This window comes from Lytechinus variegatus, chromosome 2 (assembly GCF_018143015.1).
Source record: "Lytechinus variegatus isolate NC3 chromosome 2, Lvar_3.0, whole genome shotgun sequence".
In the NCBI taxonomy this organism is placed as follows: Eukaryota; Metazoa; Echinodermata; class Echinoidea; order Temnopleuroida; family Toxopneustidae; genus Lytechinus; species Lytechinus variegatus.
The window spans coordinates 27,005,202-27,032,914 of NC_054741.1; the positions used below are offsets into that span (position 1 = coordinate 27,005,202).

The window sequence follows — 27,713 nt, forward strand, 5'->3', positions numbered from 1 at the left end:
TCTTTTTTTTCTTTAATCGAAACACAAACTTGATTCTGAGAGGTAGCGCACATCATACAGGAAGTAATTCATTGATTACGAATCATAGGACATGATTGGTCAAATCTCATCTTGCCAGGACCTCCCCATAATGACGTCATCATCAAATTACACATGCTCAGTGTTTTGATTAGATTAAACGTTCTCTTGGCTATCCAAAAGAGAGAGAGAGAGAGAGAGAAAGTAAAAAGAAATTGCGCCATCTCGCGATGATTAAGGACAGTGCTTTACAACAGATCGAGGAGCACAGAAATACAATTCGTTGTCGAGGAGTACCGTTCTCTTTGAGCATTCTTCTCCGCTACCTTATATTCTGCTTCGAGAGACACAAAGAAACAATAATTCTTTCAAAATCTGTCAATTACACTTTCTTATCGAAGCAATTCCCGAAAAAGTACGACGCATTTAGATGAGTGATGTATCCACTACATTATCTCCGTCTCCTCATTAAATTAATCTCTCTACATTCTAGAAGAAAATTGCCCTTGTTTTCGATTTTCATGATCATTCCATTCAGCTCTTCCTATGGCTTTAGAGGGGCATTGTTGCATTCATTAAAGGCTTCGGGGAGAAGTTCTCCACGGCATATCTGGGAGGTGAAATGCTTCGCTAGGGACTTGCGAGGATGAACAGTAATTTACCATCAATCTCGGAAAAGGGGGGAAATGAATTACGGTTTGCGGTGATAATTCAACCCCCACTGTGTCATCTCGTCTGTCATAGATCTATTGTGTTATTATGAACCTTAGGGATGGCATCACTAAAGATACCTGACATGTCAACAAAGAGACAAGACTCAATAAACATCCTTTTCTGTTATTTACTTTTTCCTGGTTCTTATATTTTTCCTCAATCTTTCTCCATTGCATCGGCGTTTTTTTTTTCTTTGATTTCAAATCTGTTTTTACTTTTACCATTCATTTCCTTCTTCTTGTTCTTCTTCTTTTTCTTCTTCTTCTTCGTCGTCTTCTTCTTCCTCTTCTTCTTTTATTTCTCTCTTCTTCCTCCTCCTCCACAGGGGCGCCGGAGCGAAGTTGAAGGGGATGACATCACTAAAGATACCTGACATGTTTTTTTTTTCTTCTTGTTGTTGTTCTTCTTGTTCTTCGTCTTTTTCTTCTTCTTACTCTTACTCTTCTTTTTCTTCTTCTTCTTCTTCACCATCTTGTTCTTCCTCTTCATCCTCTTCTTCTTCTTCTCCTTCGTCCTTCTCCTCCTCCTCCCCTCCTCCTTCTTCTTCTTCTCCTCCTTGTCCTTCTTCTTCATCATCATCTTCTTCTTCCTTTATACTTCTCCCTTCTTCCTCCTCCTCAGGGGCGCCTCAGCGAAGTTGAAAGGGGGGCCGTGGAAAAACGGCAACTTTTCTTTCAAAAAGGGCAGTTTCTTTAAACAATTTCTTTAAAAATAAGACTTATCTACACCACTCACATGACTCATGAAACTAATTAAGGCACGTAGAATTATGCTTACAAGTTGTTTCCTTCATAAGGAGTAACATATACAATGAGAATATTGTATTTTGTTATTGTTTTTTTACCAATGATATTGTTTCTTTATGGGAATTTGCCACAGTATTGCAAACGCTGGCTAAATTTCATTAACTTATCCAGATCTCCTCAATATCAGTATTAGTTTCAATAGATTACTTTAATTCGAGCCGCTTCATTTCAGCATAAAAATAAAAGGACAAAACATAGTAGACAATACATTCATAAGAAACAAACTGGCATATCGAAAGTAATGATACAAGGTTGAATATTTTACACAGGCCTACTCAATTTTACCTTTTATCAAAAGGGAAGGCTATGAAAAGAATGATTGTCTCTTCGGATTACTAGACGCATTTCCGACTGAAGTCCTGCTTGTGACACGCATTGAACATTTCAGTTGCGCGTATTCAACACTCTTACGTTTTCCTCTGCGCAGCGTTTTGTTTCGAATAGCAACAGCCTCGTATTCCCTGAAATAATTATAATGTGAAATTCATCATTTTAAAATGTATTTTCCAGAGTCATATTATAAAAAGAACAATTATTCCAAAGAAAAAGGGACGCCACACGAACATTAACAGATTGAACATTTTAAACAATCTAGAAAAGAAAGGCACATTTATGAAAAGAAAATATGGGCATATTAAAATAGGGCATTTAATTAGAGTTTTAAAGGGTGAATTTCATTATACACTTATAAAGAAAAGAAGTATTGAAAGGAACAAATCGTATTTTGAAAATGGATTGTGCAATCAGAGGAGGCACTTAATGCTAAATTAAGAAACCGGGCGCCCATCGGGCAAGAAAAGAGTTATCTAATATGAAGAACAGGCACCTATGTGAAGGCAAAGAGGCACTCGTTAACACATTAAACCGGATTTCTCAGATGAAAGGGGCACAGAACACGTTCGTGAGAGACACTTTTCTTGGGTAATAACTCGGGGCACTGATACGAGAAACGGGCACGGCACCTATAAGAAGGCAAATGGTCACTTGTTAACGGCACAAAACGGGTCCTTCTCAGGTAAGAAAGGGGTACAGAACACGTTCGTAGTTTGTAGTACTTTGAATGAAAGATATTATGCTAAGCTTGCTAGGTAGGCCTATCTGCCGACTGTTTCTCTGAAAATATTACTACAACTCCCGTGTAAATTTGTATCAGATTCAATGACATCACCTAGTTTGAATTTGCCTTTCCTTGTGATGGCCTCATTATCACGATCATCTACCAAATAGTCCATGAAAGCCCCCAAAATATTACTCAAAACTACCCTAGTGAGGCGGAATGAGCTGGAATTCCGTCGGAATGAAAATTCTTGGCACATTCCTGGAAATTCGAAGTACATTCTAAAAATTCTGACTGCATTCTGAGTGAATTCCAAATATTTATTCGGGTCCGTTCTTGTGTCCGGCCCGAATGTTTTGCTCATGCTCAAAACTTTCGAGGTGCATGCGAACTGGAAAAATATCGAACGGCATTCAAAGTGCAGTCCAATAGCACTCTGACTGCATTCCAAATAATCTGACGACATTTCAACAACATTCGAAGTATTCGAATCGCATTCGTGGGAGAATAGAATCGCATAAAATCACGGTTAGCTGTTGCTGCAACGTCAGTCAGCACTGAGGATCACTCAAAGAGCATTGAGGTCATCGAACGGCATTTTTACAAATTTAGATCAATTCGAAATTCCCTCCCGAATGTGACTCGAATTTTGAAAAAAATTCATTCCGGCTGGTTCTGCTTGATCAATGCTGATTCCGAATAAGTGTGACGGGGGCACTTACTGAATCAGCATGGGGAGATTGAATAGAAAATGTACATTCCCATTTAGACACTTAAAATATATTCAATTACAATATTCTCATTTATATGATTGTATGACATTCATATTTTACTTTACACTCTAAAAACTATTGGGTAAAAGTGCTCCATGAGGGTAATAATGCGTCCAACCAACATTGGGCATTTCTTTGGGGCATTTTTATTTATCCAGTGTGATGTAAATTTTTCCCATTCTTAAGTACATGTAATTGCTGCTTATAATTCTTAACCTTACTAGACAATACACTGAAAACCAAAATTGGTCGCCAGACTAGCTTAAAGTTAGTCCAGATGGTGCCCACCTGGACTAACTTTAAGTTAGTCTGCTTTGCTGGACTAGCATGATGGACTAGGTTTGCTTAGTCCATCTTCCTAGACTAGCCTTTCATTAGTCGGTTGACTAGCATGTTCCTAGTCAAGCGACCAGTTTAACGTTAGTCATGCAAGCCTGACTAGTTTGATGCTAGTCCAGCGACTAGTTATTGGTTAGTCCAGCGAGCTGGACTAACATACAGCTAGTCGCTCGACTAGTTATTGACTAGTTTTAAGTTGGTCCAAATGGTGCCCACTTGGACTAACTTCAAGTTAGTCTTGCTGCTGGACTAACATGATGTTAGTCCACCAAGCTGGACTAGGTTGCTGAACTAGCATGTTTCGGTGCGTCAAGCTGGACTAGGTTGCATTACTAGCATGACGGACTAACTTGACGGACTAGCCATGAATGATCCAGAAAACCTAGCCGCGCCTTCAGACGTTCCCACCACGTTGCTAGACATCGCTAAAATAAGAATGAAAATATTTTCGAGGAACAAAATATGAAATCAAGAAAATTTGTAAATTTATTTACAGTAACAATACAGTTTTATTATCCAAATATCATATATTTCCAAGACATGAAAAGTAATATCACATCATCAAAATAATGGCATCCAGATGGGCTAGAGCATATACCATATTTTAGACAAATTATTTCTCACTATTAAAGTAGAAAAAATACCTCCTTGACAGTATTAATTAATCAATGCATTCTTTACAATAAATTCTTTTGAATTTGTTATTTGTTCACAAGAAAATAATATCAACCTTATATCATCTGACTGCCAATGAAATTAAACTTCCAAACATATATGCAAAATCTAACCTATTTACTTTTCCAAATGAAGATGTTCCTTCTAGATTTAAACATATATTATTAGGACGTGCAGTTTAATGCGCACTACATACTACGATTATTTGACGATTTGTTTTTCTTTTAACAAGGTTATGTAAACCATCATATTCAAATTCTTTCTTTCAATTTAAATAATGAGATTGAAAAAATCTTTACAAAATATATAGCAAAAGAAAGTAAAATAAAATGTACATATTGTAGAATAAATCGTAGATTAAAAAAAAACGGTAAAAACGTAACAGAGGAAAGAAATGAATAAAGTATTAAATACTAAATATTCAAAATCAATACACTGAGCATATAGTTTGCATGTACATTAGTGGAATCCCCACTCTAGACAGGCCTAAACTTGAAACCATTAGAAAAGCGTTAAAAATATTGCATATTTATATACATTAAATACAATCATTGCAGAAAAAAAGTAAATCAAAATGAATTCGAATAAAAAATCAAATAAAATTTTTAAAGTTGTAATTATAATCATTAATTAGATTTCAGTCTCGTTACACTCTCGATACAGGGAATATGTATATTTTGTTGAAAAAATATGGCAGTAGGAAAATGACTCAAAGGTTGATATTCAATTGAAGGACTTCAAATATGAAAATATACATATGAAAACTTTATTATTTCTGGAAGTTTACTTGCTTACTTTTGTTCGATGTGTTTCTGTAAACATGAAGAGTTTTGTACATTGCAGTATGTTATCATGCTCCTCATGAAAATATCAACAAAATAATTTTGATACAAATTCAAGGTATAGAAGGACAATTTTGGGTTTGTACTCGAGTGACAGAATTATGAAAAAATACATAATACAAATTAATAGTCAGATGAATTCCTTTGTGAAAAGGGTGATAAAATGTAGATAATACAAATTAGAGAATTTGGTATGTACAAACTGTTGCTGTCCAAATAAATAAAAAAGAACTAATATTTTGCTCTGTAATGTCATAACACAAACATTTGCATTTGTTGATTACGCAAAAGGAAACCTTTTCAAACTTAGTCATATACCCAGAGCATCCCACAATAAACTTGGCGTCTGATTAAGAAAACACTATTTAGATTTGAAATTGTGAAAACCAACATTTTATAATACAGATTTAAAATAAATCTGATATTGTTTGGAATTTCAGATTTATCTTAAATTATTATTATTGTATGGAACAAACCTTAACCAAAATTATTAGGACACTAGAGTGTTGATTATACTAGATTTCAACAATAAAGAATTAACACAGATAGATATAGAAGGTTAATTATCTGAACTCACTGCATGTTTGATTTATTGTTAATGTAAATATGGGCCGTGGACTGTTGTCTCCATCCTGAATATCTAATAAGATCTTTGCATAAATATGAGAGTCTTACTTAGGCAAGTGGGATATTGAAAATAGAAGATATAAAACGAAGAGATCGACATCGTGGCCTCTGACAGAAGGTCGAGCGATTTGGTGATTGTGAGGATTGTGTTCCGTGTCCGTCTGGAGGTGTACGGGATTCTGTGACTGTTCAGATAAATGATATAACAGACGATGGAAATGACAATTAGAGTGATAGAAACAATTGGAAAATCAGAAGGATGAAATGGATATTATTCAAAGTTAGCAGCATGTGCTGGCGAGGAAGGCACCACTACGAAAATCATAGTAATAGTATATACATGTATTTTTTTGTTATAAAAAATCGTAATTGTCATATAGAATTGCCTATAAGAGATGACCCCTGTATCTTACGTCATAATTACATGGACTATGAATAGTTTTCATTCAGTCTGATACTTGTGCAGAAATCCCCTTAAAACAATTGCCTCATAGCTAGCTATCACATTATAAACATACCGAATCCTAAAGACTAATGTAACTAATGTTTCCATAAGAATGTGTTTATTAAAAATGGAAGAGAACATGGGAGTTAGATGTTAAATGTGGAAGGAACTTCATCAGAAATTTCACAATGTTTCATGTTTGTTAAATCATATCAATATTAAGGAAATGTGAAGGAAAGCAAAACATTACACATTGAAATTTAACTCACCTCAGTTCTGGTGACACAAAGAGATCGTTAAATTTCCCTGAAGAAGTCATGTTGTTGCCAAGGATGGGCCCACTGCTTTTGTCATTGCTTCTAGAATGCTTAACTGAAAAAGAAGAACAGATGTTCAATTATTATATTCATTTTATTTCTTTTTATCAATCGACGCAGAATATGTCAGGTACAATAAACAATAAAAACAGTTCATGACAACTCCTTTACACCATTAAGAACAACAGTGAAACATTGTTTTATACAGTATCATCAGTGGTATATGATGGTCAACTTGTCAGTAATTAATCATTTATAATGTTTTTTATTCTGCCTATTCTTTTAAAATGTAAATCGTTTGTAAGCAGCAGATAAATAAGCGCTTCCTCACCTTCTCTTCCTCCCTGACCTCTATCGTCTATAGTCACAGATGATTGGTATGCTTCTTCTTGCCATTCCCAAATTTAATCGATGAGTTAGAAATTTTTGCGAACCCATTTTCAATGATCGGCATATACGATATTTCTTTATTCTGTAGACGACCCATCTCTGTAGATAACTGTGTAAAAGAAAAAAAATCATCATCATCGTTTTACTATACAGAATCAGTGCGTCTCATTGGGTTGTTTTTTTATGTGATAAACAAAATAATTAACTAGCTCCTGCAGTTCGCCATCGTCATTAGCAACATATAAACATTGATTTTATGCTTATGGGTCTTTTAAATCACTCGTGGGTTATGTAAAAAGGGATAAACCTATCGATTTTCATCTACTTGCATCAGTTCATTTATATAAGCCACTTCTTCGTGAACATTAGCCTAATAATGGACATAGTTTATTCTAAAAACTGCCTACAGTAGGCTCCAATTTGAGATTCTGAATAAAGAAATTTTCTTGTTAAGATTTCTTTCCATACTTATAGTGGTACAAGTATAAAAGTATCAAACCCAACACAATCCAACTGACAATGGGGGAACGCGTAAAACATTACATTCAAAGACTGCTTTCCAAATACAAAGATCCAGCTAATGGAAAATTATTACAAAATTATATAAGCCTACTTAATATTCCAGATATCACAAATAAAGTATAAAACTAGTGATAGCTACTGAACAATTATAATTATTCTCACAATACCATATCTAATCTTACAAAATTAAGAAAGAAACACAAAGAATTTCCTTTCCTACATGTAGAAAAGACAACAATCTCAAATAACTTGGGCTACGAGTATGTATGACATATTTTTGAATTTCCTTCAAAAAGATGCATTTCTGATACTTTAGTTAATTTCAAAAGTTCCACAAATCAATTTAATGCGTATTTGATAGTGCAGAGTCAAAAAATATAACCGGAAACCCCCAGCCGAAGTTATCTGCACTATACTCTCCTATATAAGAATACGAAAATTCTCACACTCCTCTCACACACTTCACTTATATTGGAAACACTTAACGGGCATGCAGTGACATATTTGTACCGTTGCTGTGTGAAATATGCTCTTCGTCCTCTCCCAGATTTGTCTCTTTAATCTTTAAAAAGGAGGAAAATTGTACTTACTTTGAATTTTTCGATATGGTTCGACTGATTCTAGAAAACAGGCAAAAGATACAGGCTTTCAGTAGAATAACTTCAGACTTGCTTCCCTGATCGTATCACACAGCGAAATGATGACCCAAATGATGCATTGTTTGTGAAAGCGTTAATTTGAGCGGGCAATTTCCAACTGAAGCAAAAGCTGGCTTAGGATTGGTCTTTGTATCCAAATAAGCAACTTCTTTGTAGTGCATGCATGTGTTTGCTTTTCGGGTTATTCAATGCACAGGCTCAGATTCCAGTTAGGCCTACCTGTAAACACTGATTGTGGGACATTGGTTACATAACTCAAACTAGACTGTACTGCTTGACAAGCTAAAAGCTAGTCTGTCTAGATTGACAAGTCATAAACTAGTCCTCCCTGCTTGACGAGCCCGAAGCTAGTCAGTCTGGCTTGACAAGCTACAAGCTAGTCCGTCCTGTTTGACAAGCTAAATGCTAGTCTGTCTCGAATGACAAGCCTTAAACTAGTCAGTCCTGCTTGACAAGCCAGAAGCTAGTCAATCTGGCTTGACAAGTTACACGGTAGTTCGTCCTGTCTGACAAGCTTAAAGCTAGTCTGTCTCGATTGACAAGCGATAAACTAGTCCGTCCTGCTTGACAAACCAGAAGCTAGTCCGTCCCTAAACTAGTCCAGCACCGAAAAGGACATTAGTCGAGCAATTTCGACTAATTTCAAGCTAGTCCAGCAGGCCGAAAGCTTGTCTTAGAGGCTGGACTAGTTTAAAATGCAGGTTTTTCCTAGTCCAGCAGCCTCGACTAACATGCCAGACTAGTTAAAGCCTAGTCGAGCCTCCGCTGGACTAGTTTAGGTTTTCAGTGTAGGCTTCCCGCATTGGGTAAATACTGCCCCAAAGCGGGGCAGTATTTTATACAGCCTTCAGGGAAATACTTTGATACTTCGATTTATGAATGTTTAGCTTTGAATTTCAAATTTTGTTATGGATCCTTCCGTATCTACAATACTTGTTGATATAAGTGTTTCCTTGTTTTACAGAAAGGTGATTATATTTAGACGTGATGATAAGATAGGTCATTCTACTTTTCATAAGATTCCGAAATGTGTGAGAGGCCTATCTCGAGACAATATTAATCAATTTTACAAACTAAGCTCATTCGCTGATATCAATTGAAATGGGCAAGAAGTCTATACGAGAATTCATAATGAGGGATGGAGTTTCACCCGTACTCGTAGCTGGGCACTTCTAGATGCGCAGAATATAGCTCCATGGCAGAATAATGCTTTCTTTCGATTTCATAACGTACATCCGAAAACGATTTTGCTATAAGCACGACTCGGAAGATCCATATTTCATTTAAAGCGATGACACGAGATTTTCAACCAATTTCGACCAGTTTATATTGGCCTCTAATGGACAATTTGCATGGCGCACGCTCTTGTCCATTCTCGCGCAGAGAAGGGCCGCCGATGACATAGCCCGGGGGCGACGTGGCGAGAGGGGCGACCATCCTCCGATGTTCTGTGCGTTCCATTATTCCGCACTTTGCGATGCGTTGGGTTCATTCTTCAAATCTATTACCCCGTCATTCAATCGATCAATCCCCCAAACGAGGACGAAGAAATAGAAGACGAAGCAGCAGTTGAAATCACGGCAAACAACAAAAAGAGATTCCCTTTTCTTCTGTTATTTGTAATTTGGCTATCCTATTTCTCAGTATGATTTTGGGGTGCGTTCTTTGATCATCCATCTCGTATAATTGTCAAGATAATTGGTCTTGATTAACTTGACATGATAAGAATCAGAGCATATCTTTCAGCATATGGACGCATAATACACTTGTTCCATGTGCATCTTTCCCCATCTTCGTATATATCCCTTGCGTACGGAATTTATTTTCTTTCTTCTGTTATTGATTCATTTGTCCTAATATTCACTAAACTTTCTGGGCGCGGCATCATGTACTTCTTAAGAGGGAACTCATCAAGAAAGCACACACTTTTTTAATGTCTATGCATGTCTAAGTTCTCTTATCTTTATTTAAAAACAGAAACCTTATCCCACTAATGGTCAGATCCGTAGTGGTGAAAAGGTGCAATTAAGTAGCCCGACTGGGATTTGTCCATGGGTGCTTTTCATTTTTGTTTTGTTTTGTTTTATTTGAAAAAAAAACCCCTCCTTTTTCCAGATTCGGAAAGAACTTACCATGCATAACATCTTACTAATATCTTGGTCTTGATGAATTAAGATACGGAGTAAAGAATCATCATTGCAAAAATGCACGGAATTGATGCTGGGGAGATATGTCAGTACAAAATACCCCCAAAAAATGTATTTTGACAAAAGTCGAAATACGTCGGAATATGAATACATCTACAACAGGTGGTGCCAAACAAGTACCAGACTAATTATGTCTATAATTTTAATCTGGTCGCGCGTGTTGAATCGATTGGCTTTATGCTAACGAAATTGTCGTATTGACTGAATCGATCGCAGATCCTTCATCGCGCGTGCGCAGATCAATATGATCTCTTTCGAAATTATGCTTATAGACATTCATGACGTTGTGCGCCATGGCTGGCTCGCGAATTAAAGAACTTAATCTTTGTTAGGTGCAAACATGACAAAGGGTAAAAATACAAAGGAGCACTACAACCGCTGACTAAAATACTTTGGGTAATGTTTTGTACAATATTATCCATTCTTTACTCCCATTTCCCTGGTACAAAGATGTAAATAAAAATTAAAGAGCAGTAACTTTTTTATTTCTGGTCCGATACTTTCACTCTCCATTTTTGTCTCGCCTTACTTCTATATTGATAATTCGTTAAGGACGGTCCAATGTCTCGAGATGTCCGTGTTCATTCCGGAATAATATATGTCTCTTATGCTTGAAGCTTTGGTTATGCAATAATTACGGCTCTCATGCAATTTTAGATTTAAAAAAGGAAATGGAAAATCACGTTCTCAATGACACTAAAACACTTCAGTAAATTTTCAAAATTTAAACGGACAACATACGATCCTACACTGTATTGTGTATGTAGACAAAAAATACCTAATAATTCAACAGATGCTAGACAATTCCTGCAAATTCCTCAATGGGTATTTTATAACCCAACATTATACGAATGACCTATTCATTAAGAAACATTAAGAGAGAGAAGATATATTATAAGTGTTCAGAATAATATTTCAATATTTCTTTTTTTTTTCTCTGTATCAGAACCGAAATATAAAATTAACAAGTGGAGCGCTTTGAATTTCTCGCCTGCATTGCACGATTCATTAAAGCAGCTGAGTACTGATTTAAAGAACTAAGACTTGAGCAAGACGATCAATGATATTTGATTACTAGTACTTTTATGTTCCCTTTTTAATGAATTAGATTTATAAACTTTCAAAGTAGTAATGACATTTCAATTTAAAAAATACAACATGGTCAGAGTTATTGATCCTCAATGACCTTTGACCAAAATCATGCAACATGAAACGATCAATAATGCTTGATTACTCACTCTCTTGTCCAAGTATACTTTCAAAGTTATGACGACTTTTAAAAAGGTTAAAGAGAAATTCCAGTAGTTGCAGTAAACACTGATTTCATGAGAAAGTCTGTAAACAAGGTTTAATTGTCAGAATATCATCGAGAACCTAGATCTGGTACAGTAACATAAACTGAACGTTGTGAAATCTTGCCAATCTACGCTGAAAAAATTAATGTTCACATCGAAGATCCCCAACACAGATAAGCGCACGTGGGACAATGTATAATTATTGCTTAGAGCGTCGGGCCCGACGCTCTACCCGAATCCTGTGCTTATTTGCTGATTTCTCAGCAATTACACAATTTCTTCCAGAATCCTTTGGCACATGCGTTTTATTTATAAAAACAGACACTTTGGTGGTCATTTCATTGGATTCTGTACGAACTCATTTTGATATCGTTACCAAAGCTAGCATTTACCTTTATTAAGATTTCAATGTTGATTCCCCGATGGATGATTCCATACGTGCCGTACGGGATATTTCCACAGCAATTTCTAGTCTCTTAGATGAATGCTTGAGCAACAAAAATGATAGAGTTCTATTGGATAGTCATGTGAAAAAAAAATTATAACCAACAATAAAAATGATTACGGGTGAATTAAAGGTGAATGTTGTGCAAATGGTTGAGATTTCAAGCATGGATTCGCCCCAACATGGTCTAACTTCATTGACCCTAAATGACCTTTGACTTTGGTCATATGACCTGAAACTCAGGCAGGAAATTACTCTGTGAAACTTGATTACCCTTATGTCCACGTTTCATATAATAGGTACGTATGATTTCTAAGTTATGATGACATTTAAAAAAAAAATTAACCTTGGGAAAGACTTCAATGTTGACGACGACGCCGCCTACGCCGTCGGAAAAGCGGCGCCTATAGTTTCGATCTGCTTTGCACTCAACAAAAATGGTATATTGTCAATTGGTCAACATCCCCTTTGTCAACTTTCCGTTTCGTCTATTCCCAGCTCGCTTACAACCAGTCCATCTACTAAGCATTCGGTCTAATCACACCAACTAGCCACTTCGTCTTATTCCCACTTGGTCGAACACATCTTCGTCTATAGACAAACTGTTTGGGGAGGCGCGATAGCTCAGTCGGTATAGAGCGGGGGTTTCGGATTCCGATGACCCGGGTTCGATTCCCAAGTGGTGCGCTAGGGCCCTTTGGTAAGGCATTTATCCTTATTACCAGGTGGTCCCTCGGAGAGGACCTCAAGCCGTTTGTCCCCTGGTTGCTTGCTCATAGGCATTCGTGCTTCTTAGCAGTAAGGTAAAAAAAAACCTCGGTATAATATTGTTTATGATCCAAATTTTCATGTGACGATATAATTATATTATTTATACGTAATGGAAATTAGACCAACTACGTTCAGACCAAGGAATATAGACCAACAAAGCAACGTCATGTAAATAATGAGTCATGTTATCTTTATTACACAAACAATCCCATATTGGTCTGATATGTGAAATAACGGTAATAAACACACAATAACCCACAGTCCACAGTTTCTTATAATAAAATCTTAAAAATTATATATAATTTGGGAACTAATATTAGGAAAATGAACTTTCAAATTAGAAATGGTGTCTCCCCATTACCTGGCAATGCGGATGGATATTCCCTGCGAATCCATAGCGGCTGGTCGGTCTTGGTACAAACGAAACGGGGAGATGGAACTAAAATGAACATGATGAAGAGGGGGGTAATTTGTGAAATTTGGCAAATTCAGGTTTGGCAAAAAAGAGATGAATGAGGTAATGCGATTTGAATAATTTCCTTTCCACAATGTGAAGACGTCGTGTTTGAAACGGCACTTAAAGGCGAAACTGTGGTTAATTTTGTCCAGAGAGTTCTTCAAGTAGACGCTGTACACAAATGTAGTAAGAGAAATTGGATTAAGTAGTAATGAGGACAAATTTGGTGAGTTCCAAATCCAGCCACAGTTTTGGAAAGGACAAAGGGTTTAGATGAGAGAGATAGAGACCAAAAGAGATCGCCTTCGGCGTTTGTTGTAATCCAGGCAGATTGCAAAGAAGCATTACAAATTAAATCAAAACGAATCGTATTAAATGATTAGCTCTGAGAAACATATGGATTTCTAATATTATACATGTAGTTGCATTTCTTTGTTTCCACGACGACTAAGAATGTATGTAAGAAGTATTTTTATGTAAATTTGGTGGAGCAGTGTACTATCTTTAAAAAAGATGAATGAAGGAGAGGTAAAGATGGGGGTTTCGGAATGAGTTTGGTTTATTAGTAAAATAAATGATCATTACAGGTTTCAATGTAGATTGATAAAAATTGATTTCAGGATGTAGAATGGGTATAAACTTGAATAAAAATGGCAATGAGTCAATTTTTTTTATCCTAATGTAATCACGCAAATGCACTTAGTGAACTGAAATCAAGGAGATATTTAAAAAAAAATACCATACATCATATACATGGTTTAAGGATCAATAAACATACAAAAATATAAATGAAATTAAATTGTATATGATATGAAATAATAAATTATGTACAATTAAAAGGGAAACAAAAATATAAAAAAACTAACAAAGTATTTCACAGCTATCATACCATAACAAACTTGGATCTGCATAGTGTTTCTTCAGCAAACTTGTTAGACTTGGTAGAGCACTATTTTGATTTGTTTAATTGTTGTTTATTTTGCAAGGCATTTCTTTAGATTTACTAATATTTCATAAATTGGAATGTGTTTTTTTTCAGTGACGGTAACCAGGAATTACAAAATGGATTTGATTCTGATTGTAAACGAAATATTTCTTCGAGTTACAAGTGTTGTCAAATTCAAATTGCCGTATTCATACACGGTTAGTAAAACAGTCATTTGGTAATATCCTTGTGATATTAAAAAAAAACCTTTTAACACAATGTCTAATTGAAAAGTCAAATCCGCTCAATACAGCAAAATCCCAAGCAAGATTTTACTCCAAGTCAAGACACAATGACGGTGCCCTCCTGTCAATCAATTCAACTGGTTCCAGAACACGTACAGTAAGTAGATCGAACTCCTGACCTGTCGATCAAGCCGGGCGAAACAACAACACAGAAAAGGCAAGAAAGTGACAATGTTTGAGAAGTTGGTGCTCAGACGAGATCGTGTTTCATCGAAGAACTGGGCATCGACCAGCGCCGTGTTTGATGATCGGCTCTCATTCGTCATCACAGCTGATCATCCGATACGCTCCCGTGAGGTGAAGGCTCCATCGTTTTAGGAGACGCAAGAGCAGGGTTTGAAGCAAAGTACAAGAGGAGTTGAAGTTGGGTCTGTACCTGTATGCAGAGGGCATGTTGGGGAAAAGGTAATGGATGAGAGGTATTTTAATTACAAAATTGAATATATAATATGAGTAATAATAATAATACTTCTAATCATATGAACAATGACAATAATAATAATGATAATAATGAAATAATATTAAAAATGATAATAATAATAGTAATAAATTATGAAAATGAATATAATGATGAGACACTATATTCAGAAAATAATTTCATATTTTACCTTTCTCTCTTTAATTTTTATCCTTTCCTTTTTGGTCGTGATTTTTTTTTGGGGGGGTCAAGCGCCCCAAGCCTCCCCCTCCCCCATCTGTACACCACTGAGTGTACTTAGCAGATGCTAGCTATCTCCTCTTTAAAAAAAAGATGGTTGAATGACCTTTGGTAAATTAGCTTTCGGTGAAATAAGGCTTCTTTAAACAGGGATGAGGACGGAGAGGTTGCAGCACAGTACCAGGTCCACATCATCACCCCGAATAAACTTTATTAAACATGCGTTATCGAGGATATCATCAAAATACATGACATAAACTCAAGGTAAATAATTACAACTATTATTAATTCATAAATCTTCATTCTGGTTGAAAGAAACCACGCAAGCAAATAGTGATGGAAGGAAATGCCTAAAACAAATAAAAAAATAAAAACTAAGAAAAAATGAAAACTTTGAAATCATGAACCCTCACATAGATTTTTACGATCACTCACTCAAACCTCATACACACTGACACCCATCACACAAACACACAGTACGCGAAACACACAGTAGGCGCACCACAAATCCACTGCGCGCACACACATACCCTCCCCCCGCACACCTTCACACACACACACACATTTTTTTAATACTGTTTTTATTCTGATTTCATTAACAATTATTACATAACATTTCAATTTAACATTTTAAATCACATTGAACACCAAACTTCCCCCTCCCCAACACACACACAAACACATAACACACCCACACCACTGTCCAAAAGATCTGCTCACACTCATCATAAATAAATCATGTTTATAAGTACAAAACAACTCGATTAACAATTTTGAATATAACAAGCTCACGGGAGAAGCATTACATATATTGAAAGTAAATAAAGACTTACAGACTTAACCTTGTCATAATTTTACTGCTTCCCATTTTTGCAAGTGCCGCCCTAATTTCCCCATTTTAATAGCTATTTTCTTTTCTTGATCCTTATATTCTAAAATGAATTTATGTATATCGTCAATGGTTGGTAATACTCCTTTCTAGATATAAATAATATATATTTTATAAAAAAGATAATAGTATTACAACTTTTTATTCTATTTGTATTGCCTGACAAACCAACAAATAAATCCTGCCAATTCAAGTCCTTTATTTCACACACACCCACACATACACGCATATATTCCTTAATTCCTCAATGTTTTCCAGTTAGCCACGTCACAATGAGTACCCGGGATTCAAGACTTTTTTTTGAGTCACCATATCATATTCAAGATTTCGAACATCTTCAAAATAACTAAAACAATGTTTCAAGATTATTTGTGTGTGTGTGTGTGTTTCAAAATAAAAATATAAGCTTGTGTTCGAGAGAAAAGGATTGGGGAAATGCAACAACCAACAATGCGTCGGTTGAATGAAATTAATAAGATAACTCTTGGCTCCATTATCAAACTCAGAGAACAAAACACCTCCATTCTAGCAAGTAATTTAGCCAAATTCCTCCTAAAACCGTGTATGAGACGGATGGACCATGAATGAATGAATCATGTCTAAATCGCGTCATATTTTACCTAATTTATCAGTTTATCCCCGTAAGTGGAGGGCCAAAGCTCCGTATCCTAAGCCCACCTGAGGCCATACTACCGGGACTCTGCCGGCCGGGCTGCTGCAGCCCGGGTGAGTCACCCCCTTCTTCTTCTCTTCGTGTTCCAAGCCTTTGTTTACAAGTCCATTGTTCTTTTTTTCGGTGCTTTCTTGAGATTCTGCAGTACCAGGGAGTTTGCGCATGCTCAGTCACATCAACGAAACCGACTCAATACCGATAAAAGTAATTACGTCATTTCGAATGCCATATCATTGGCCGATTCGGGATCGCTTTCCTTTGTGTGACGGTTGCATAAAATTCATTTCATTTATTTCATTAAAAAAATACAAATCAAGTAAATAGAGGCAAGTCAATACAAATCAATACGATATGCAATCATTACAGTTGAAATAAATGTGTATGAAATAAATGTTATTACCGAAAATATAACATCAATAAAAGAGCGTTGTGTATTGTATTTTTGTGAAAAAGCGCACTAAGAACTTGTATATCGTGGGCTACTCATATTATGTGAACTGCCACCCCAATGAAAACCAACAATAAGTCCTCCAAAATGAATATTGAGTTTTTATCGAGCTTGAAAAATCCATTTCCCAAGCTTTAAAATGACTATGATAATTATGTTAAAATTGACCAACAATAACCATTTCATGTACTTGATTGAATGCAGAGGAAATAAGGAGGACCTGAAAAATGAAGAGAAATAAGTTTGGGGTTCACTCAAGCATGAAAATGATGTGCCATACTGTGTAATCTCAGTGAAACTTCCAAGCAGTCTGAAAAAAGCAGTGTCCAAGAAACTCTTGTATCTGTTCTTTTATTTGACTGCACGACTACAAATTTTCACAGTATTAAGAAATAATTGCTCTTTCTGGTAAGCTATTTTGTCAATTTTTTGGATATTGGAGACTAAATTGCAATTCTGGCTATTGTGGTAGGTCACAAAGGAGAATAACAATAATTTTTACGTGAAAACGAAGAGGCAAGCTGTATGTGGATTACATGATCATTAGAAGAGTAGAAGGAAATATAAATGTCGTGAGCGCACAAAATTATCAAGAATTTTGATTAGGAAAAATAAGGAAAATAACCGGAGCTGTGATTACGATTTTTTTTTCTTTTGCTTTCTTCAGACGTGATCATAAGGTATGAGTAATTGATTTCTATATACTTTCAATATACAAATTCTGAGAGAAGGGGAAGGGGACACCGTCAATGGCATTTCATAATTTAGGTCCTTCATAGATTGATGTATTTTTTTTAAAATTTTAATGTGCTCAAAAAGAGGAGGTTAATGAATTTCATTTGACTGCCTAGTTTGGTACTTATGAACGTTCTAATTTTTTAAAGAGTAACGTGAAAAAAAAATAGAGTAAACTGTCATCATTACATTGATATGTAGTTTGACCTAATTGTATAAAAAATAAATACTTTATTTTGAGGATCTTATTTTCGACAAATAAAGGATCAGAAAGGGTGAGCAAGTCATATGAATAACCCTCTTTTATAATATAATTATTCTCTGTTAATGTTTGCAGTGTATTTCCACTGAGTAAGGCCGTAATTTAGGTATGGTAAAATCAATGAATTATGAATTATGGTATAATACCAATATTTCTCGAATTCAAATAACTTTACAAATGCTATCAATGTGCAGTTTCTAGTTGGTTGTCAACTAATTTCCCCAAGAATTTAGTGTGCAAAACTTGATTCAATGGAGCATTATCAAGTACACTGTACAATATTAGATGGTAATGAATCCAAAGAATTGCTGAATATCATGTACGTAGTCTTTAGAATATAAAAATTATTATGTGAATATTTGTTAGCTCTTGTCCACCGCGATATACTTTGTAGTATTAATTGTCTTTACTAGTAAAATGGAGCTTTGTGTGAAAAAAATTGGTAACAACACCAAACATTATAAACGATAAGGGGTTTCATATTCTAAATAGAAGCCATTAGATGCAAATGATAAAAAACAGCGGGCCCAATAGACTTCCGTGTGGTACGCCGTAATATTTGTAACGGCGCGCCGTTACAAATATTACGTAATTCAAATTCGTACTCATTTAAAAATGCACATCGTTTCCTGTAAGTTACTCTTGAACTACCACAAGGTCTTCCTATTGAAACAGTTTGTTTAGTAAGATCTCATGATTGATTGTGTCGAAGGCATTGGAGACATTACCACCTGTATGAAAAAGATACAGAGAATGATGGGTAACTTTTTCTACAAAAACGACTTTAAGGCAGTGACGGCTCAGTGCTTCTAAAAGAAGCTCGAAGAAATTCGAAAAGACGTCATAGTTGTTCAAAAACGAAATATACGAGTATGAATTATTTTTCCCATATTTAGAATCGCCTTCATCATTTTTTTTACATGCCAAGTCTTTCCTACAACAAGTTGTCTAATGAGTTAATAGATAAAAATCAAAGTGAAATAGCACCTATACGTGACTTTTCAAATCTTTGTTTATCTTCACATAACACTTACTGTACATGCATGCACACAGTGTAGAATGCAAATGAGGGATGATATACACAAACTCACTATTCGTTTTGTTTTTTAAGAAAATAGAATTGGTCAATTCTAATGATTCGATAATCAATAACTTCCTCACTAAATTATAGTAGATTGTGGTACTTTTTATTATATTTCTTTTAAGAGGAATCAACCAAGACGTACAGTAAGTAGAAAGATCAATTTGAATTTAGAATTTTAAATAATAACATATAAAAGTTATACTAAGGTATTTGTGACGACATCGGCTCCCAAAGTTGTTTATTTTTCATGGGGATTATTAACTATTTTCTGAAAATAAACAAAACTTTAATTCACGACCTGCATGAATCTATTGCTGTAGATGTTGTGGTATATCAATGATATGTTATAAATCTTTATTGCACTTCAGCACAGTTTTAAGTAAGAAATCGTATTTGTATATAATCTCAAAACGAGTTATCTGAACTTGTTATTAGAGCAGGACAGTGTCTGCTTGACCGGAGTCCGGGTGCAATTTCTTCTGAAACTATATAACGTCCGTATAGGCCTTTCAAATACAATTTATATCCGGTTAAAGGTGGTTTGTGGATTAATTAGATCGAAGTATATATTTCTAGAGAAGAGTGAGTAATTGAGCTGAAGATGATGGCGGACATATGCTTCTATTTCTCTTCACATAGCACAGCAAGTGCCTTTAATTAACCACAATCCTCCCCCTACTTTCCGGATTAACCTCGGATCTCGCAAACGGAAACTCCGGTGCTTTAAACCGTTTTAATATTTGCTTGATTAAATGTAAGAGCTATTTTCGCCTTTCTGTGCACTGCCCTCCGTACAGTTACTCAGGCTAATAGTTCCCGAATTTAACAGGATTCGGAATTCTTTAACCGGATAGCACCTGAGGAAAAACATCCTAGCAGGACAAGGAATGAGATTAAAATATAGATAATAAGATGGATTGCTAGCCATTTGTCAAATTTATGGGGGAAGGCGAACGCATCGCGTCGCCACTTGTTTATTTGGCACCTTAGCAAGCAGGAAATATTTTATTCCGTCTCATTTCATTTTTATTCTGTCCGGATTGTCTTTCAAAGCCCTCTTCACATGGGTCATAACCCGCCTCTCATTCCTCTCTACCCCCCCCCCCCTACCACCCCTCTTTCTCCCTCTCTCTCTCTCTTTCCATCCTTCTTTCCCTTGGTATTCAATAAGTGATGTTGGGCTTAACGATATGGGATATTCACTCTTATTATTTGGTAACTTTGAACCAGTGAGTATAACTATAGGTTACCTTCATCTACAATCCTCTCCGTGGGACTTGGGGTCTTTTGGGGGCAATTATCAATGTCCTCTGCAAATGCTGATTCCGGGGGGAGGGGTCGTAAAGATGTTTATTATGACAGTTGACTCTTCATAAAACAATTACGCTGATGACTTACATCAAAGTAAATAATCTCATGGGGAGAATAAAACGACAGAATAATACCCAAATGTGCTGATTTAACGATTTTTAGCAGAAATAGTAAGTTCTTGGAGGAGGCCCCCAAAAAATGGGGGAAAACAAAAACAATGGAGATTCACCCGGACGAACCTTTAACCGACAAATGATCGTCCGATTGCCTCTTAGCAGTGTATCGATTTTGTGCTCTGAAAATGGAAATGAGGAGGGAATCGATAGCGCTTGATGTTCTGGGTTCGGGGGCTGGCAAAACACGGTAAAAACCATCAATAAATACCATTCAGCTACATGCAACGCCATGCAGTGCCCGCTGGCCAAAGAAAGGGAGTGGAGTACGAATCCCCATGCCGTTTTAAGAAAGAAAGGCGGGAAAATCAGGCTCATTTTTTAATGTAACCTACAGTGTGCAAAAAAATGAAGGTGGAGGGGGGTTAATGATTTGGCATGGGTTAGCACTTAAAAGCATTTTCACATTTTTATGCACATTCATAAAACCTTCGTTATTTTTCATCCAATTTGAACAAATCCCTGCATGTTGCTTGTTTGATTTAATTTTATTTGTTATTCTATTTCGACCATCCAAAGCTGCCCTATGGGAGCATTTGCAAAGCAAAAAGGGTGGAAATGTGTATATACATACAGTGACACAAACTGTTAATGCACTGTTCTTCTCCATTGTAATGTACTCTGCTGATTTTTCAGACATTCTCAATATTCATCATGTTCATATATTATTCGAAACCAATTACTCTATAACACGGATAATAAGAAAAAGTCTTATAAGTGCCCGCGGTATGAATGCATAATTCCACTCCAAAATTGTCTGAAGCATGCAAACCAGAAATCGGTCTGCAACAAGAAATGTTCCGCAGTTAGAAAGGAGTTGTCGTCTTGTGTTTTGTCATAGTCCCCTCAGGCAAAACAAAAAGGGATTTGAAATATAGGGGAATTATGTTCTGATGTCCTGCATCGGGAATGCAAAGCGGGAAAGGTTTTGAGATAAAAGAAATGGAAATCAATCAAAAAACACTCCTTGGACCCATGCATTGATATTCAGCGTGGGCATACAAACGATGAGTGAAATTACGTTAGGCATCCATCACAAATATTGTCATTTCAATCACAAACTCATTCTGGATACGACGAGAAGAAAATTGTTCTTTTGATGATATTTGGCAGAGATGAATCGGAAGGCTTTCAGTTATATTTTTCATCTCGTGTTAGTTTGATACCTAGCCCACAGGCATCAGACCAGTTGCATACTGAAATAGAAAGTGCAATAAATGGACTGAAGTCGTTATACATGTGGTACTCCACGGGCGGATCCAGATTCTGTCATTGGGGAGAGGATGGAAAAATATTTTCAACCACATTTTCCCCGATCGGTCTGCCGCTAGAAGCGGATATTTTTTTATTGGGTAGTCCTAACTAAATACTGTAGTTTTTTATCATTTTGCTTTACTCTTACGAACAAGATAAGGTATCTCGTTAGAATAAAAATCAATGCGAGCGCGTAACAAGATGAGAGCTTAAATTGTGGATATTAGACCTAAATATTGGACGTTTGGATCAGTTTTTTTTAATCATGAACAAGATGCATATCTATCTAATCAATCAATAGAAGAGACGAACTTCATGTGATAAGGAATGTTTGTCGTGACCTATAAAGAGGACACATATCTCACAAATCAAATGATGCGAGCGCGAAAAGCGAGCTAAAGTGTTTGATTTTCCTTTCTGAAAACTGGACATCATAAATATTTTTTGTGGTCATTTTCATAAACGATATATAAATATATATATATATATATATATATATATATATATATATATATATTCCGACCTGAGAAACTGGGGAGTTTGAGCACGTTTTTACTGAAAAACGTGATGTGCATCTCAGTAAACAATTATTGTGAGCGCCATTTCTTTTGAGATCTTAGACAAAAGAAAGTAGATATTCTATGAACTTTCTGTAATCATAAAAAAGGATGGGTATATTTTCCTAAATAAATTACATTTCTTGACGATTATGACCTAAAATGGGGCATTGTTGATTTATCTTTTGACTTAAATTAAGCAAAAATTGTATACGTAACAACTTTCTTTAACCGGCTATGATAACATTTGTTTAATCGGCTATGATGAGTGTCTGGTTTGTTGATGCTTTTTAAATCATATAATTTTTTGTTATCAACTAGCTGTTGGTGTATAGACTTAGCTTGAAATCCAACCGATTCTGGGTTAGATCTCATCGGACGTTTTCTCCCATCAACGAGCTGTGTATACATCACCACATTTTCATCATTCATTTTGTAGATACACGCGTCTGGGTCCATCCCATTCAGAGCCGTCTCGATGAGGATTTATCTATGAAGTGTCTGAAACTCTTAGTTTACAACTTCGTGGTCCTCTTGCTCGGACAATGGAAGCACTTATTCCACGTGAGTCATTAATTACGTCTTGGAGATTGAAAATGTCCATATTAGGCAGAGAAATTTGCAATTTAGTGTGTTTGATTATGTTTGTCATCAAGAGCGTGTATTCGTTACCAACCCGGAAGATTTGGGTGATTAGAGGTCAGATCACAATGCGTCTTTTCTATTTATAATTATGAGTGTGTGTGTGGGGGGGTTCTGGGATACAGCTACAGACACGCCTATGTGACCTGCGCCCTTGTACTAATCAAATCTGCACAAAATATAGTTAAAGCTATTAAAAAACAAAAAACAAATACAAATACATAAAGCGAAATAGATGCATGAAAATATACATATGATTTTTTAAAATTACCTAAACGAAAAATTAACTTATTAATCATTGATCTTATAGGTTTTTGTTGGCACCTAGAAACTACCCCAAAGATTATAATTGTAGTTCATTTGTTCTTCATTTTTTTCTCCTCTGTGTGCCTTCTGTCCTTTCCACGTTTTGATGATGTTTACATTGTTATATTGTAGCATTTCTCCCTCATCTTTTTTATTATTTATTATTATTTTTTTTGGGGGGTCAACTTTGTTATGAAATAAGATTTGATATATATGGGAAACGAAAACAGGTCGACATTTTCGACAAGATAAAATCATTAAACATGTGTTTTTAAATTGAAAATGGAGAGAATGAGGATGGTCAATGTATTACAGAACAGAGTTGTGTGCCCCTCTCCCCCCCCCCCCGAAAACAGATACCTGCATGGGCCCGTTTTACAAAGAGTCGCGATTGATCCGATCAATTGGAAAGCCAGCAAAGTCAACATATAAAATGCATGTTTGTTCAAAAAATTCAAGATATGATGTACATTCATAAATTCATTGCTTTCTTGACAATTTGGTTCGTTTTCCTTTGTTTAAAATGGATATTTTGCAAATTTCCTGAAGAAAAAAATATGACACTCTTGGATTTCCATAGAGTTACGATTGATTGGATCAGTTGTAACTCTTTGTAAGGGGCAGGGGGCTGATTTATCAGATTATTGGAAGCATTATGAAAGCATACAAAATCGGTAGGAGTGATACTTTAGTAAATGTTTAGAAGTGTTAATTATTTTTATATTTATATAACACAACCGGAATTAAATAAAATTCTAGTGAAAACTTCAATTTGGTCTCAGGAACAAGTTCATCTGTGATTGACCATCACTAATTATCACCTGCCGTCATGGGCGTACTTCCACTTTCCCCCAAAAAACAAATCTTTCAAGTCTTGATTTGCAATTCATGCCAATTATAATACAATGGTATACATATACTGTATATATATCTATATACGTTCTACGCCGTAAAATGAAATTTTGTGATAAGTAAATGTAACAATAGATCTTCCTTTTTAATGTCTTAAACATTAATTACTCTTTCTGTCCCCTAATCGTGGCAGAGGCCTAATCCTGTCGTTATTCCGAAATCCTAATTCACGTTCCCTTGGGCGAGAGCATGAACCTCAATATTGTTTTCTGAATCGCATCAACATATCATACATTTGTTCAGTAAACACGGCATTCTGTCTTCTCGTCCATCCTGCGTGCGTGCCCCTGTCTTTCTTTTCTTTTTCTATTTGCTATTTTAAAGACGCCTCTCGTTTGTTCATCGAATTATCGCACGCGCGCCCCGTGTCAGTCAGGCCGAGTGCTGCGGCCCGAGGCGGGTCGGGCTACTGCACTATCCGCGGACTGCGGTCAATAAAAGCGACCATTACGGCATGGTAAAAACACGTAAGGCTATTTAATGGGTCGTTTCAACCCTTTATTTCTCCCTTTCGCCTCCTTTTTCGCCCAAAAAATCATTTCCCATGAGCTCTTTCTCTCCCCCCCTTGTTTTTTTTGGGGGGGGGGGGTGCATGATGTAATTACGTCTCAATAGATCCTCTACTGCATGGTCGCTATATTATTGTTTTAATAAAAAAATTAAGATCATCCCCAACGAGAAGTTGCTGATAAAGAAAAAAATACAAATGAACATAAGACTTGAATTAAAACTCCCATGCCAAATTAAGAGGAAGTTCACCTTGACAAAAAGTTGATTGTAAAAATAGCAGGAAAAAAATAATACAAAACTTTGCCGAAGGTTTGGGAATAATCTATCAAGGAATGAAAAAGTTATTAGAATTTTAATTATTTGATTTGTGAGGACATATGCGAGCAACTTTCCTACATATCAAATGGTTTTGAAAAATCAATGTAATGTCATTTTCTCAGAAAATTTAAATGATTTTTACTGTACATTCAGTATATCAATAGACAAATTATTTCGCACCAGTTCCTAAAAAGAAAACAAAAATAAGTCACCACGAACCATTAGAAAATTGAAATTTATGCATTTTATATTGCATAACATACAGGGCAGCTGCTCGTTTATGATGTAACGAATCCCGTATTCTGAAGTCAGGTTTAATTTAGAACATAGTCTAACTCTGTGCTAATTTTATGGGGAGTCAAAACCCCCAAAATTATGCTTATATTGTATATTTCGTACATGTCCTGTTTCCTTTTGCTTCATAATGAAACGAAATATTTCAGTTATCATTCTGAGACAGTTATGATGTAAACGTTAAGATCTCCTTAAAGAATGTGTTAATTTTACTGAATATGTCACCATCCGAGATGCATCAATCTCCATTCTTGTTCCATGGGTTTTGTCTGTCGACCCATGGGCTATGTATACAGATTAGGTCACACATGGACAATACTCGTTCACACTTTAACGAGTCTGCGCTAATTGCGCTTCTTTTCCGTCCCCATCCTAAGCCCTACCAAATGAACGAACAGAAAAACAAATTTGAAAACAGCGAACAAATATTATACCCAAAGCTTATCACGTAGCCGATATAACCTCGACACTTTCCTTGTCGTCACTTTATACTGTTATATTACATCGTTACATTTTGCTTTTAGAATTAGCATCTTGCTGCTAAGTTTCTTCCGTGTAGTGTTCCTTTGAGGCATATTTAAAGCTAGAGCGTAATAGAGATTTTGTTTGAGCTGGTGTCTGATGAAGAGGACGGCCTTTATGATCACGAAACGGGTAAAAAATCAACCATGATTTTAAGTAAATGGATGGTTATGGAATTCAGTTCGGTTGTCCAAATGAAAAGAAACAAGTGTAATGACAAATGAAGTAGGAAAGAAAAAGGGGGAATAAAGAAGGAATAAAAAAAAGGGAGAAGAGTACGAAAAAGGAGAGAAAGAAAGACAGAAAGAAAGAAAGACAAACACAAGGAAATAAAGAGAGAATAGAAGAATGACAAGCACGGGGAGAGTTGTTTTAAAAGAATGTGGATTGTATATGCATTAATTTGTGTTGTTATGTTCATAACATCTTGTACAATACATGGTTATTAACTTTGAATCTTGAACCATGACTGATATTTTAGTAACATTAGTAGCCACCAAAATTATCTTAATATCCATGATATCATTGTCATGTTATTTTTTATTTTTTGTTCTTTTCCTTAAGTATATGTATATCATTTTCTCAACATTTAAGTCAGTAATAACTAAAATTCAAAGAGCACTGTCGCTAGTCATATAAGTCTTAGTGTGTAGTAATGATACAAACGAAAGTCATAAAAAACCAAAAAACGGTTTTACTCAATAGAATCATAATTATTAAAGAATTTATTTGGCATGTTTAGTGTATTTCATAAAATGAAAAAGAACGAAGAAGTTTGTGAAAACACTGGCCATTATAACAGGTTAAATGCAAGTTGTTGATTAGTACGCAAGGAAACTAGGTAAAAGCTAAAGCAACGCGGAAATAGTAGAATTTGGTTTTTAAGGAAGATAGATGCATTTTCATGGATAATATTACAGAAGAGCAATTAACATGGGGGCACAATGAAAACAAAATAATACAGTAATAGAGAGGACAAAGGACAACGTGAAACGCATCGTGAGTGGGGTAGAGAGGACAGGAAAGAGCAAACGCCGAGATTTGCAACACTATTTTCATAAATTCATATCAAAGTATATTCTTTGAAAAATCAAAATCACGTCGATTAAAATGAAAAACGAAGACTTGTGAATCTATGACATCAGACACAAAATTGACAACTCATTGGGGGTGATATAATGATGGAAATAAAACTTTGTAAATCAATTCTAATGGACCGATAATTCAATTTTGTTCCCATTTTTCTGACTGCGTTCCGCAGCTTCGAAATGGTGAACAATTAACAAACTTGCATTAAACACGTTCACGCTCAAAGCTACTACTTTGAAAAGGGATGGAAAGAATTCGTTTTTAAACAAATTCGTCTTCTCATCATACTAGCTCACTCAGTAATCAGGTAAGATGAAAGTTTGCAACACTCTGTGTAATATCGACGTAGTACAACAAATCATCAACATTTTTGTTAGACAAGTTGTCAGATCTGACAACTTTCCTTGATGTCGATTGGCTAAGAAGCAGTGTTACTATGGTAACTGTCAGATAAAATAGGACCTGTCGGGTAAAACGTCTGATAAGT

The 27,713-nt window shown here is 35.7% G+C and overlaps 1 long non-coding RNA gene across 1 annotated transcript; it reads right to left on the reverse strand.

Annotated features, from left to right (window-relative positions):
- Window positions 1-5,002: 5,002 nt before the first annotated feature.
- LOC121407720 lies at window positions 5,003-8,337 on the reverse strand. Its single transcript, XR_005968944.1, has 4 exons — window positions 8,116-8,337; window positions 6,945-7,112; window positions 6,566-6,668; window positions 5,003-6,036 (listed from the first exon to the last, which is right to left on the reverse strand). It is a non-coding gene; the product is annotated as an uncharacterized LOC121407720 (long non-coding RNA).
- Window positions 8,338-27,713: the final 19,376 nt, after the last annotated feature.